General features: G+C 40.0%; 1 protein-coding gene and 1 long non-coding RNA gene across 4 annotated transcripts in view; one reads left to right on the top strand and one right to left on the bottom strand.

Annotated features, from left to right (window-relative positions):
• LOC144308768 (uncharacterized) overlaps nucleotides 1–9,533 on the bottom strand; it is an 81,669-nt gene extending 72,136 nt beyond the window's left edge. For all 3 annotated transcript variants that reach the window (XR_013375089.1, XR_013375088.1, XR_013375087.1), the window contains exon 1: nucleotides 9,398–9,533. This is a non-coding gene — a long non-coding RNA (uncharacterized LOC144308768). The remainder of the gene's footprint in view (nucleotides 1–9,397) is intronic.
• The window catches only part of KLF8 (KLF transcription factor 8), a 296,414-nt gene continuing 290,997 nt past the window's right edge, over nucleotides 8,768–14,184 (top strand). The window contains exon 1 of the mRNA XM_077889758.1: nucleotides 8,768–9,113. The gene's annotated coding sequence lies outside the window, so the exon portion shown is untranslated. The remainder of the gene's footprint in view (nucleotides 9,114–14,184) is intronic.

Raw genomic sequence — 14,184 nt, 5'->3', positions numbered from 1 at the left:
GTATGTTTTTAAGATGACTTGAAGTTTATCTAGGTCATTTGGGGGGACAGGTGACTTGGGGATCCTATTCTTCTGCCACTTTGCCTCGCCTTTGATAAATTTTATTTTAATCCAAAGACTGGGGATATTCTCTGGCAAAGATGGTGGAGAAGTAGGGGTCCTCAACTCACCTGGCCCCATCAACTTACCTAGATTACTTTCAAACCATCATGAAAACCTATGAATTCGACCTGAGATTTAAAGAGGGAACAGCTGGAACGCTACAGAGAGAAGTTTTTCGCTCCTAACAAGATAGGAAGACGGAAAAAGAAAATAAAACAAAAAAGAATCAAATGGGCGAGGGGGCTTGAGAGGAGCCATGCTAAAGCCAGGCTATGAAAGTCTCCAGGACAGGAAAGGCCAGTCCCGAAGAAACAGGAACTTTGAAAAATCTGCACCAGATTCTTCCCAGACACAAAGGTGCTTAGAAGGGAAATAGAGCAGAATCAGAGGAGGGGCAGTGGAGCCTCCTTTTTCCCAGAGTCAATAATAGAGGAAATGCACCCCGGGGTAATGCATGCAACAGACTGTGGGGCGATCTTGGTAAAGGGCTGGAGTGTGCGCCCAGTGGGGCATCCAGGAGAACCTGATCAGTAAGGCGGGCGGCTTGGATGGAGGGTCTGTGGTCTGCTGCCTTCGGGAGCCCCACGCCGGGAGCATGATTCCAGCAGGCCTGGGCCCCAAATCCCACCGCATCAAGCAGACAGAACCCAGGATCTTGCCCTCCAACTGGGACAGGCGGAAGTGGGGAGGGCACAGGACAGCGAGAACTCTCCTGCCGTGGGTGCCCCCAAGATGTGCAGATCAGCACTTCCCACTAGCCTGAGAGCATCTACACCAGGGCAGACTGACAGATTGTGGTAATTACTGCGGGAAGCTGATTACAGGGCTGGAGAGCTGGCTGCCACAAGTGTTGTGTTCATCCTAATTTCACCATGTCTCTGGGAGGGGCGGGGCCACCAGGGTACAGAGGCCTCATGAGGTAAACAGCTACCACTGAGCATGGCACCCTGCAGTGGGTGGGGCAGCTCCCCCAGGTGCCAACTCCTGAGAATCAGTACAGCAGCCCCTACCCCACAAGACAAGCTGGAAGTACAGGAGGAAAGCAAGTTCTTCACTAAGCCACACTGGAAAGCTCCAAGCGAAGTCGAAGGATTTACACTATATAGAACCAGAGGAATCACCTAGGGTGAACTTTACTTAGGTTGTGGTTGATATTCTTGACTCAGCCTGCTCATATAGCCACTCTGCAATGAGCAAAATGACTAAAAGAACTCACCACAAAAGAAAGAATCAGAAACAATACTCTCTCCCACAGAGTTACAGAATTTGGATTAGAATTCAATGTCACAAAGCCAATTCAGAAGCACAATTATAAATCTACTGGTGGCTCTAGAAAAAAGGATAAAGCAATCAAGAGACTTCATGACTGCAGAATTTTGATCTAATTGGGCCAAAATTAAAAATCAATTAAATGAGATGCAATCCAAACTGGAGGTCCTAATGAGGAGGGTTAATAAGGTAGAAGAGTAACAGAGAAGTTGATGGCAAACAAGGAAGCTGAGAGAAAAAAGCAAAACAATTAAAAGACCATGAGGAAAGGTTAAGGGAAATAAATGATAGCCTCAGAAGGAAAAAATCTATGAATAATTGGGGTTCCAGAGAGCGCCAAGAGGGACAGAGGTCCAGAATATGTATTTGAACAAATCATAGCTGAGAACTTCCCTAACTGGGGAAGGGAGACAGGCATTCAGATCCAGGAGATAGACAGGTTCCCCCTAAAATCAATAAAAACCATTCAACACCTCAACATCTAATAGTGAAACTTGCAAATTCCAAAGACAAAGGGAAAATCCTTAAAGCAGCAAGAGACAAGAGATCCCTAACTTATATGGGGAGAAATATTAGATTAACAGCAGACCTCTCTACAGAGACCTGGCAGGCTAGAAAGGGCTGGCAGGATATATTCAAGGTCCTAAATGAGAAGAACATGCAGCCAAGAATAATATATCCAGCAAGGCTTTCATTCAGAATAGAAGGAGACATTACGAGCTTCCAAGAGAGACAGAAACTAAAAGCATATGTGACCACTAAACCAGCTCTGCAAGAAATATTAAGGAGGACCCTGTAAAACAAAGAGGAAGCATAAAGGAATAAGCCACAAAAAGAGGGAATGAGTACGTATTATGATGACAGTAAATTCATAACCTTCAATAGTAACTCTGAACGTGAATGGGCTAAATGATCCCATCAACAGATGCAAGGTTTCAGACTGGATAAAAAAGGAAGACCCATCTATTTGCTATCTACAAGACACACCTTTTAGGCCTAAGGACACCTCCAGCCTGAAAATGAAAGGTTGGAGTGCCATTTACTGTTCATATGGTCCTCAAATAAATGTCAGATAGCAATCTTATATCAGGTAAATTAGAGTTTATTCCAAAGACTGTAGTAAGAGACAGAGAGGGAGACTACATCATACTTAATGGTCAATACAACAAGAGGCCCTAACAATCATGAATATTTATACCCCAATATGGGAGATGCCAAGTATATCACTCAATTAATTACCAAAGTAAAGACATACATAGATAAAAATACATTAATATTAGGAGACTTCAATATGGTACTTCCTGCAAATGATGGATATTCTAAGCACAACATCTCCAAAGACACAAGAGCTTTAAATGATACACTGGATGAGATGGATTTCACAGATATATACAGATATATACAGAACTTTGCATCTGAACGAAACTGAACACACATTCTTCTCAAGTTCACATGGAACTTTCTCCAGAATAGGCCACATACTGGGTCACAATCAGCACTCAACAGATACCAGAAGCATGGGATTGTTTCCTGCATATTTTCAGACCATAATACTTTGGAACTGGAAATCAATCATAAGAAGAAATTTGTAAGAAACTCAAACATGTGGAGGTTAAGAAATATCCTGCTAAAAGATGAATGGGTCAACCAGGAAATTAGAGAAAAATTAAAACACTCATGGAAAATAATGAAAATGAAGACACAACCATTCAAAATCTTTGGAATACAGCAAAAGCAGTCCTGAGAGGGATATACATCACAATAGAAGCATCCCTCAAAAAATTGGAAAAAACATAAATATACAAGCTAATCTAACACCTAAAGAAACTAGAGAATGAACACCAAATAAAACCTACACCAAGTAGAAGAGAGTTAATAAAGATTCGACCAGAACTCAATGAAATAGAGACCAGAAGAACTGTGGAACATATCAACAAAACCAGGAGTTGGTTCTTTGAAATAATTAATAAGATAGATAAACCCTTAGCCAGCCTTATTAAAAAGAAGAGAGAGAAGACTCAAATTAATAAAATCATAAATGAAATAGGAGAGGTCAAAATTAATACAAAGGAAACACAAGCGATTTTAAAAACTTCTTATTAGCAGCTATATGCCAATAAATTAAGCAATCTAGAAAAAAATGGACAGATTTCGGGAAATCAACAAACTACCAAAACTGGAACAGTAAAAAATATAAAACGTGAACAGGCCAATAACCTGGAGGAAATTGAAGTGGTCATCAATAATCACCTGAGAAACAAAATTCCAGGGCCAGATGGCTTCCAAGGGGACTTCTATCAAACGATTAAAGAAACAATACCTATTCTACTAAAGCTGTTCTGAAGGATAGAAAGGGATAGAATGCTTTCAAACTTGTTTAATGAGGCTAGCTAGCATCACCTTAATTCCAAAACCAGTCAAAGACCCCACCGAATAAGAGAATTATAGACCAATATCCCTGATGAACATAGATACAAAAATTCTCAACAAGATACTAGCCAATAGGATCCAACAGTACATGAAGAAGATTATTCACCATGATGAAGTGTGATTTATCCCCAGGATGCAAGGCTGGTTCAACACTCGTAGAGCAATAACGTAAGAGACCATATCAAAAGGAGAAAAATCAAGAACCATATGATCCTCTCATAGATGCACAGAAAGCATTTGACAAAAGACAGCATCCATTTCTGATCAAATCTCTTCAGAGTGTAGGGATAGAGGGAACATTCCTCAGCATCTTAAAAGCCATCTACAAAAAGCCCACAGCAAATATCATTCTCAATGGGGAAACACTGGGAGCCTTTCCCCTAAGATCAGGAACACGACAGGGATATCCATTCTCACCACTGCTATTCACATAGTACTAGATTTCCTTGCCACAGCAAACAGACAACAATAAAATAAAAGGCATGAAAATTGGCAAAGAAGAACTGAAACTCTGCCTCTTTGCAGATGACAAGATAGTGTACGTAGAAAACCCAAAAGACTCCACCTCAAGAGTGCTAGACTGATACAGCAAATATGCAATGTGGCAGGATACAAAATCAACGCCCAGAAATCAGTGGCATTTCTATATATTAACAATGAGACTGAAGAAAGAGAAATTAAGGAGTCAATCCCATTTACAATTGTACCCAATCTTTGGGATACAGCAAAGCAGTCCTGAGGGGGAAATACATTGCAATACAAGCATCCATCCAAAAACTGGAAAGAACTCAAATACAAAAGCTAGCCTTGCACCTAAAGGAGCTGGAGAAAAAAAGCAAAAAGATCCTACACCCAGCAGAAGAAGAGAGTTAATAAAGTTTTGAGAAGAACTCAATGAAATAGAGACCAGAAGAACTGAAGAACAGATCAACAAAACCAGGATTTGGTTTTTTGAAAGAATTAATAAGATAGACAAACCATTAGCCAGTCTTATTAAAAAGAAGAGACAAAAGACTCAAATTAATAAAATCATGAATGAGAAAGGAGAGATCACTACCAACACCAAGGATATACAAATGATTTTAAAACATATTATGAACAGCTATAGGCCAATAAATTAGGCAATCTAGAAGAAAAGGACGCATTTCTGGAAAGCCACAAACTACCAAAACAAGAACAGGAAGAAATAGAAAACCTGAACAGGCCAATAACCAGGGAGGAATTTGAAGCAGTCATCAAAAACCTCCCAATACACAAAAGTCCAGGGCCAGATGGCTTCCCTGAGGAATTCTATCAAATGTTTAAAGAAGAAACCATACCTATTCTACTAAAGCTGTTTGGAAAGATAAAAAGAGATGGAGTACTTCCAAATTCGTTCTATGAGGCCAGCATCACCTCAATTCCAAAACCAAACAAGGACCCCACCAAAAAGGAGAATTACAGACCAATATCCCTGATGAACATGGATGCAAAAATTCTCAACAAGATACTAGCCAATAGGATCCAACAACACATTAAGAAAATTATTCACCATGACCAAGTAGGATTTATCCCCGGTACACAAGGCTGGTTCAATACTCGTAAAGCAATCAATGTGATTCATCATATCAGCAAGAGACAAACCAAGAACCATATGATTCTCTCATTAGATGCAGAGAAAGCATTTGACAAAATACAGCGTCCATTCCTGATCAAAACTCTTCAGAGTGTAGGGATAGAGGGAACATTCCTCAACATCTGAAAAGCCATCTATGAAAAGCCCACAGCAAATATCATTCTCAATGGGGAAGCACTGGGAGCCTTTCCCCTAAGATCAGGAACAAGAAAGGGATGTCCACTCTCACCACTGCTATTCAACATAGTACTGGAAGTCCTAGCCTCAGCAATCAGACAACAAAAAGACGTTAAAGGCATTCAAAGTGGCAAAGAAGAAGTGAAACTCTCCCTCTTCGCCGATGACATGATACTCTACATTGAAAACCCAAAAGCCTCCACCCCAAGATTGCTAGAACTCATACAGCAATTTGGTAGCGCTGCAGGATACAAAATCAATGCCCAGAAATCAGTGGCATTTCTATACACTAACAATGAGACTGAAGAAAGAGAACTTAAGGAGTCAATCCCATTTACAAGTGCACCCAAAAGCATAAGATACCTAGGAATAAACCTGACCAAAGAGGTAAAGGATCTATACCCTAAAAACTATAGATCCCTTCTGAAAGAAATTGAGAAGACACAAAGAGATGGAAAAATATTCCATGCTCATGGATTGGCAGAATTTATATTGTGAAAATGTCAATGTCACCCAGGGCAATTTACATGTTTAATGCACTCCCTATCAAAATAGCATGGACTCTCTTCAGAGAGTTAGAACAAATTATTTTAAGATTTGTGTGGAATCAGAAAAGACCCTGAATAGCCAGGGGAATTTTAAAATAAAAATGTCACGTTCCCTGGAAAAAGAAACTTATTGTCCCAGTTGGGTCAGGGATCTTTCCCTGGAATAAATTCTTATGGCCAATAGGGAAGGTTTATATATTACAGAATCCAAACATAGCCATTACAGTAGAACCTATGGTTTCAAACCAGTTCCAAAGAAGGTAAGTCTTGTTAATTGGGCACCCATTCCATTCATGTGGTACCTGCTAAAATTTAATATTAAGAGAAATGGGATTAAGAAACTATGTTCACCTGCCCCCAGCAAGCCTTTTCCTGTCATAAGAACTTTCTGCCATCAGTGACATGATCGATGGAACTGACAGAGAATTTCTGAAATAGAAGGAGCCCTTGGTCACTATTAATTCAATCTCCTCATTGTACAATGCAGAATATGATATTGTTGCATACAATCTTTCATGTAGTCAAACAGCAAATAAGTGGTATACAAGAAACTTCCAACCTTTAATACTATATATAGCCCCCCTTTTTTGCCTATGTTTCACAATGCTTAGTACTGTACTAATAGTCTTTTAAACCTTTCATGAGATCATGCTCAGGTATAGGCAGGAACCTAACTAAAGGTATCTGTTATCCATGGCCAGAAGTCCAAAGAATTGGGCCAAGCTGAATAGCTAATAGCCTGCTTATAGCAGGCAGATAGCAGAGGTTGAGACACATGATGGATAAGTCATCAGGGACATGCCAATGTCAGCTTAAGACAAGACTAAAACACAGAAATTTTGCCCTTCTGAGTTTTCTCTTCTTGAGGCTAAAGAGCCCTAGGTCCTTCCAAGTGGGAAAGGGAAATGGCTGCCCCCATGACCTTGTATCAAGATCACAGCTTACAGGATTACTCCTTCTTGCTTTATGTAACAAATGTCCCTAATTTCAGCTGCTTCCCTTTGTCTTTAACCAATTAACATCTGGCAACTGGGTTGTCTGATCTTCCCAATATCATGACTGAGTATAAGTTTAGTTTAGGAAATACAGTGTAGTGTAGTGGGTAAGTGTGTATATCTGGAGCTATACTACTTGGGCTCAAATACCAGCTTTACCATTTCATATGGGTGTGAGTTTTGGCAAGTCACTCTACTCTCTGGGTTTTTGTTTTCTCACCTATAATATAAAGATAATAATGCCTACTTCATACTGAGGTTGTGGGAATCAAATGAATTGATGCATCTTTGGAGGCATGAGAGTGCATATATAAATAATCTGACTTCAAAGTAAGAAACACATCTAGAGGCACAGATTCTATTAATTCAGAGGAACCATGCCTTCAAGAACTATACACCCTAGCACTGACTTGGACAGAACTAAGAACACAACCATCAGCAATCAACCCTAGAAGCCAACCTAAAAGTACACTGCCATTAAGTCACTGCTGCAACTACCATTGGAACTCAGCCCTGAGGCAAGGTATCCAGATGAATGTTCTAAGGGAGAATAGACGAGGCAAATGGTTCAAAACAGGTGTGTCTCCCTTCACTGCCTTCTTTATTTGGTTGGTTGGTTCTTTTTGTATTTTTGTCTGTGTTATTCTTTTTTTACTCAAATTATAGCATACAATGTTTTATTAGTTTCAGGTGTTTGTTGTTTAAAAACAGATAATACTCAGATTCCAGAAGATATTGCCTTCAATCATTCTTTGAGCAAATATTAATTGAGCCTCTACTATATGTCAACCACCGTTCAATATGCTGAGAATATATCAGAGGTCAAAATAGAAGTCCCTGCTCTTAATGAGATTATACACTAGTGGGAGAGTCATCACAGAAACTGTCTTTACTGAACAGATTTAATAGTTAAAAAAAATTAGATGTATTTATATGAGAGAAAAAGAGGAGTGAAGGATGGCTCCAAGATTTTTGGCCTGAGCAACCAGGTGTTGCAATTAACTAGAATGGAGAATGGCATTAAATGTGATTTCTGATAAGTCATTGTGGAATTCCAATAATATTTGTGGATGGGACTTCAGGGCCCTTTGATTTCGAGTTGCCTAATTTTGGAGTGAGGCAGTGGTGTTATTGCTGTTTTGCGTGAGTTAGAGGCATGAAACCCATTTCCCCACCCTCTTTCCCCATTCTAGTGTGAAACCTGGAGGCTTACACAGATGAGAGACAGAAGACTGAGCACTTTGGGACAGGCAGAAGGTAGAGGCCCAAGGACAGCAGATATCTGTTATAGGGACATAGGTCCAGAAACTGTGCGGTACCAATGAGGGCGCCGCAGTAACTTTCTTGGTGATTTGACAGTGGCCCGGCTAGCCCAGGAGTTTGGGTGGAACCCACTGTGCACACTTGGGGCAGAAGGGGAAGGGAAACCGCCACTAGCAGCTAACCTCAGCTTCCTAAACTCAGCAGAAGAGTCAGAGGATTGTTGTAAGGCAAGAAGACTGTGATTCTGTGTGCCCGCCAAATAGAGACAAAAACCCAAGATGTGCGATGCAGCTTTAAAGGGGCTGGTGATTGACAGAATGTGTAGCAGTGGATGGGGTGGAGCCGCTGGGTGGGGTCTGGGACGGGCAGTTGGGAGAAACCAAAAGGAAGGAAAAAGAAAACCAATACCCCTGATGTTGCTAATGCCCGGCGGGGGACCTACACAAAAAAGAAACAAAAAGGAGTTTTAGAGCTCACTTCCACTCTTATCCCCGGTCAACTCTCTTGAACCCTTCTGTCTCCTTTTGAGATAATTAAAATCGAGTAAACACCGGCCCTAGTCCGGTGCCCATTCTCTCTAACTCTCCACTGAACTGCATTTGTAGTACCAGGGAGCGAGGACCGCGAGTCCACCAGCTCAACCCGGGCCCCGCCCCATCGGCCCTGGCCCAGGGCTGGGAGCAGAGGATGCCTTCGGAGGTGCAGAATCCTAAAGTAAGTCTTTTATTTTGCCTGCCCACCCCTTCTCCTTTCTTTTGCCACCGTCACTGGGGGTCTCCCGCTATGCTGCAAAGGAGCCATCTTACGAAAGGAGACTTTCAAGGAGGATACAGAAGGTGGAGCAGAGTGGGTTGGGGAAAGGGGTGGGGAGGGGAGGGAGGGAGGGGTGGTGCTTTAGAGCCTATGGAAACTGCCACCCACGGGATAGGTGCTCACAGTTGGACGGCTGCACTGATAGAGCCTTGATTTCCCCTCCTGTTATTAGAGCCTCGACTTACCCCCTCCAGGCATTCTTTCTTCGTGTCACTCTTCAGCATCCCCTTCTGGTTGCTTAAAGCCTCTAGCTGTGAGCTGGGAGGGCTCCATCTTGCCTGACTTCTTAAAGGGACAGTACACTAGTTCAACCGAGGGAAATCTCTGCTGGAAATTCAATTTGGGGAAGGATGACATTGACTCACCATACTGACACTACGTGTTTTGGGGGAATTTGTGTGGTGAGGACAGCTTTTTCTTTCTCATACTAGCCTCCAAAAATGGTTCTAAAGTCCAGTTGATTTGCAGGAGGAGCACCTTGGGCAATGTTGCCAAGTTGCACATTAGTTAACTGCAAAGTCAATTGACTCTAAGGTTTTAGCTGAAGGGGCAAATTCTCTGTTTCCTGAGAGGTGACATGGCTGTGAAGATGGCTTGAAAAAATTTATTCATTCTGCAAATATTTATTCAATGCAAGATTTATTGCCTGTGGTTGTTCCTGCTGCTGAGTGGTGTCTATAATATGTCAAGACCATGTACAATGGTCACTGAATCCTTTAACTGATTGGTGACCAAATTTTCTTTGTAGGATATAGAAATTCATGTTGAATTTGATTCCAACATTTACTAAGTATCTGTCATGTTAAAGATCCAATGGTTCATGTTTATTGTCTTTCCTTTAGTAACATACATCAATATGTCCAAGCCCAAGTAACTGGGAGATATAGCTTGAAAAGAGGAACTCAAGTCAAAACAACATGCAAAGAGAGAGGGGCTGGATGTGTTAATGGAGAAGTTAAAGCTATCTTGGGTGATCTGTCATTACCATGCTCATGTCCAGTCTGGAAGATTTTGTTGAGGAGGAGGACTTCACCAGCTCCCTTCTGCTATTAAATAGAACAATTTGTATGGTGATTTGTTAGAAAGCCTGATACAGACCAGTGATATCTTGCCCATTTTTTCTCTCTCCTGTTTATTTTTAGGGAGAGTAGCAGGACTAGATGGAGCCTGGTTATATCTCATAGGTCATAGTGATGAAAACGTGTTGTTTGAGCTTTTAGGGTTTGTATTTCATTCTGAAAGTTTCTGTTTGGTCAGGGGAATACCATGGCTCCCAGTGTTCTGCAGTTTACCAGTCCAGCTGCCTCTGGTATTAATTGCAAGGCACAGAACACCTCCCTTCTTTAGTGTGCTAGGTTTCATTGCATCCCCAGTGCTAATTCCCATCAAGGGCATGTGTCAAATTCTAGATTTTCTTTTTTTTTTTTTTAAATTCTAGATTTTCTAAGCAACATTTAGCTAAAGCACCTTCTTCTTTGCCCTCTTTCTTCAATTGGTTTTCCAAACCTCAAAACAAGCTTATTTTGAATGGTTGTATTGATTTCACCCGATCCAGATAATGAAGAAAACTTAACTTAGGGTTATTTCTCCCTAAAGTCTCTGGCCAATGGTTACTTAAAACACAGGAAACATGAATTCAGCTGGAACTCTTCTAGTAACTTTCATCAGTGGGAGTACAGTCTTGTCCCACCGCCAAGAGTCACTTGTACATATCATACACACCTAACTCTGCTATCCACACCCTTGCATGGAGGGTAGAGAAGAAACTATGTGTTGATTTCATTGCCAGCTTCCTGCATTTGGTATGCATGAAATATGTTAAGAACTGCTGTTCTTCCATTTTAACATTTGACTGTCACTTTGTGTTAATGTTGGTTTGTTTTCCTTTGGTTGAGTTTCTAGTTGCAGGATATGAGAACTAGGCAGTTCTTAGCTGTCATAAAATATCATTGCTGAAATATTATTCTCTTTCTAGGGTAATGAAAAGTTTGTGAACTCACCAACAAGTACTACAGGAAAACAATAGAAATCCTTCTCCAAGGGCTTCAAGTGTCTTCCTCAGAGCAATTTAAATTGTTTGGTGTCATTTATTCTGCTTCTTGGGATTGTGGAGAATTTTTGTCTATGTGGAGGCAAAAGAGGTTTATGAGAGATAATGGCAGAGGATACTTTGCATGCTCTCTTTTCTCCGTATTTTACTAAGAGTAGTTTTGACCCCCAATTCCCCTTCTGGAATGAATGCATGGATCTGGGGGTGAGGCTAGACTAGAATGCCTTGTCCCATATTTACTTTGGTCTGAGTCCTTCCAGTTGTTGCTTAGCCTTCAAAAGTAGGGAGCTATGATAGACAAGGGTATCAACACAAAAGTACATTGTGTTATGTTGTTCATTAATTAATTCAACAAATATTGAGAATTTACTCAGTGCTATCAGTGCACAAAACTCTGGGGATATATAGCAGTACACAAAACAAAGCCCCTGCACTCTTGGAGATTATATTCTAATGAGGCTGTGTTAGTTAAGGGGAAAGACAAACAATAAAGGTCTTTGTTGTACTGGGATATGGACATAAAGCACTTGGAATTAGGGAGAGCTCTGTGATATAGAGTAGTTGAGGAAAGCTTCTTTGATGTGGTAATATTTATGAATATATCTGAATGAAGTGAGAGAGCCAGCCATGAGAACACCTGAGCAAAAAGTGTTCTAGACAGAGGAAATAGAATTTGCAAAGGTTTGTTGTGTTAAAAAAGATAGCAAGAAGGCTCATGTCACTGGAGTGAAAAGGAGAGTGGTAGGACATGAGGTCAGAGAGAGAGGGTCAGATTTTACAGGACCTTGTAAACACTCTGTATTTTATTCTGAGTGACTTAGGAAGACCCCCAATTCCAATTCCACATAGGAAGCCATTTTTTAAAAAAGTAAATAATCAACAATTATATTATTTAGAATTCTACTCTATTAAGGAGGATGAATCTTCAGTTGTTCATCTTAGCACAAGATGATTTATGTTTTAATGCTTTGAATTCAATCCTTCTTTAAAAATCTTAGAAAGCTTATTGCTGGATTCATGTCAACTAGTATAAATTAATTTCATACTAACCATTGTTTTATAACATAATTATCTGAAAACAGTTTTGAACACATTTTAAACTTCTTAAATACTAAAAGTCTTTCCCATGTACTTTAATAAAAATCATAATTTATTAACACTTGAATAATGCTTAAACTTTTAAGGAAAACATAAGATTTTGTAGCACTACTTTAGTCTATTATGAAATGGTGAAAATTATTGATTTGGAAACTTTTTTTTTAAGCTTTCCGTCTCACTGCCACACATAATCTCTTCTAGGTTATTCACTATCCTTCCCAAGTCCTTCCCAGTGGGGAGGTGTGTTTCATGTATCATTTCATTGAATTTTCATAATAATCTTGTAAGATAGGCAATATTGTCATTTCCATTTTACAGATGAAGAAACTAAGGCCCTAAAAATCTAATGAAAAGTAAAGTGCTTTACCCAAGGTCACACAGCTAGTAAGTGGAAGAGGATCCATTTTCTTCTATATCTTCTGAGAAGTTGTTCCATGAACTTCCTTCTCTCCTATCTTCCTTTATTTTTCTTCTTTGGTTCTCCCACCCAACCAACTGTCTCCACCTATTTATTGAAGATTTGCTCTGTGCCAAGCCCTCTATTGAACACTTTCTGTATATCAATTCATACAAAGCTCATAACAATTTTATGAAGTAAGTAGTATTATTTTACCCATTTTTGAGCTAGGGAAGTTGGCACACAGAAAAATCAAGCAACTTTCCCAAGTTTACACATCTAGTAAGTGGCAGAACTAAGATTTGAACCCAAGTTCTACAAAGTCTGTGCCTTGACTATTATGCTATACTGCCTGATCTTCAGCTTGCAAGCACATTCTTTCCCTGATCTAAATCAATCTTTCTTTGACAACACTCACTCAAATGACCACTCCATTTTTCTTCAGTTTCTATTTAAATCACTGCTGAAATTACTTTTGCCAAATCTACCTGAAGATCTCCTAAATGTCATGTCCATTGCTTTCTCTTTTTAGGTTTTCAACATAGTTGACTCTAGTATATTTGAAGCTGTTGTGCATTCATTCCATCATTCCTTAAAACCTTCCCTTCCTTGACTTCCATGACAATACTCTATATTGAATTTCTACCTACTTCTCTATTGTTTTTTTTCTTTTTTTAAAGATTATTTATTTATTTATTTATTTATTTATTTATTTATGAGAGAGAGAGAGAGAGAGAGAGAGAGAAACAGGCAGAGGGAGAAGCAGGCTCCATGCAGGGAGCCTGATGTGGGTCTCCATCCCGGGTGTCCAGGATAACTCCCTGGACGGAAGACTGCGCTAAACCGCTGAGCCACCCGGGCTGCCTACTGACTATTGTTTTTATTCTCTTCTCTAACCATTCTATAACGTGTGTGTGTGTGTGTGTGTGTGTGTGTGTGTGTGTTTGTGTGTATTATCTCATCCACTGAAGAGTTTCAACTGTCATTTATAATCTGATCATGGCCTATATGACAAATTGCATCTCTAAGCTGAATGTTTTTCCTGAGACTGAACCTACCCATTTATCTGTTGAGTGGACATCTTGACACCTCATACTTAATATGTCTAAAACTGAATTCATTATTAAACCCTTCACTCCCATTTCTATCCCTGTCAGTCACATAATCAACTAAACAATGAAGTCTAGAGTCATCTATTACTCTTTCTTCTCTTCATCCTCCAGATTTTGCTTCTTGGAAATTTGTAGGCTCTTCACCTCAACTTGTAGTGTCTTTGCCTAATTTTTCAATATGTCTGATCTGGCCCATTAAAATAGCTCTTTTACTGTCATTTTTATCTGCCTCTAATCTCTATGGCTTTTGTTATAGGTGAAATTATGTCCTCAAAACATTTTTCAGTTTTAATGCATAATACCACAGAGTAAGAC

This window comes from Canis aureus, chromosome X (genome assembly GCF_053574225.1).
Source record: "Canis aureus isolate CA01 chromosome X, VMU_Caureus_v.1.0, whole genome shotgun sequence".
NCBI lineage: Eukaryota > Metazoa > Chordata > Mammalia > Carnivora > Canidae > Canis > Canis aureus.
Note: the sequence above shows the minus strand (reverse complement) of the source record. Positions and strands in the feature narration are given on the sequence as shown.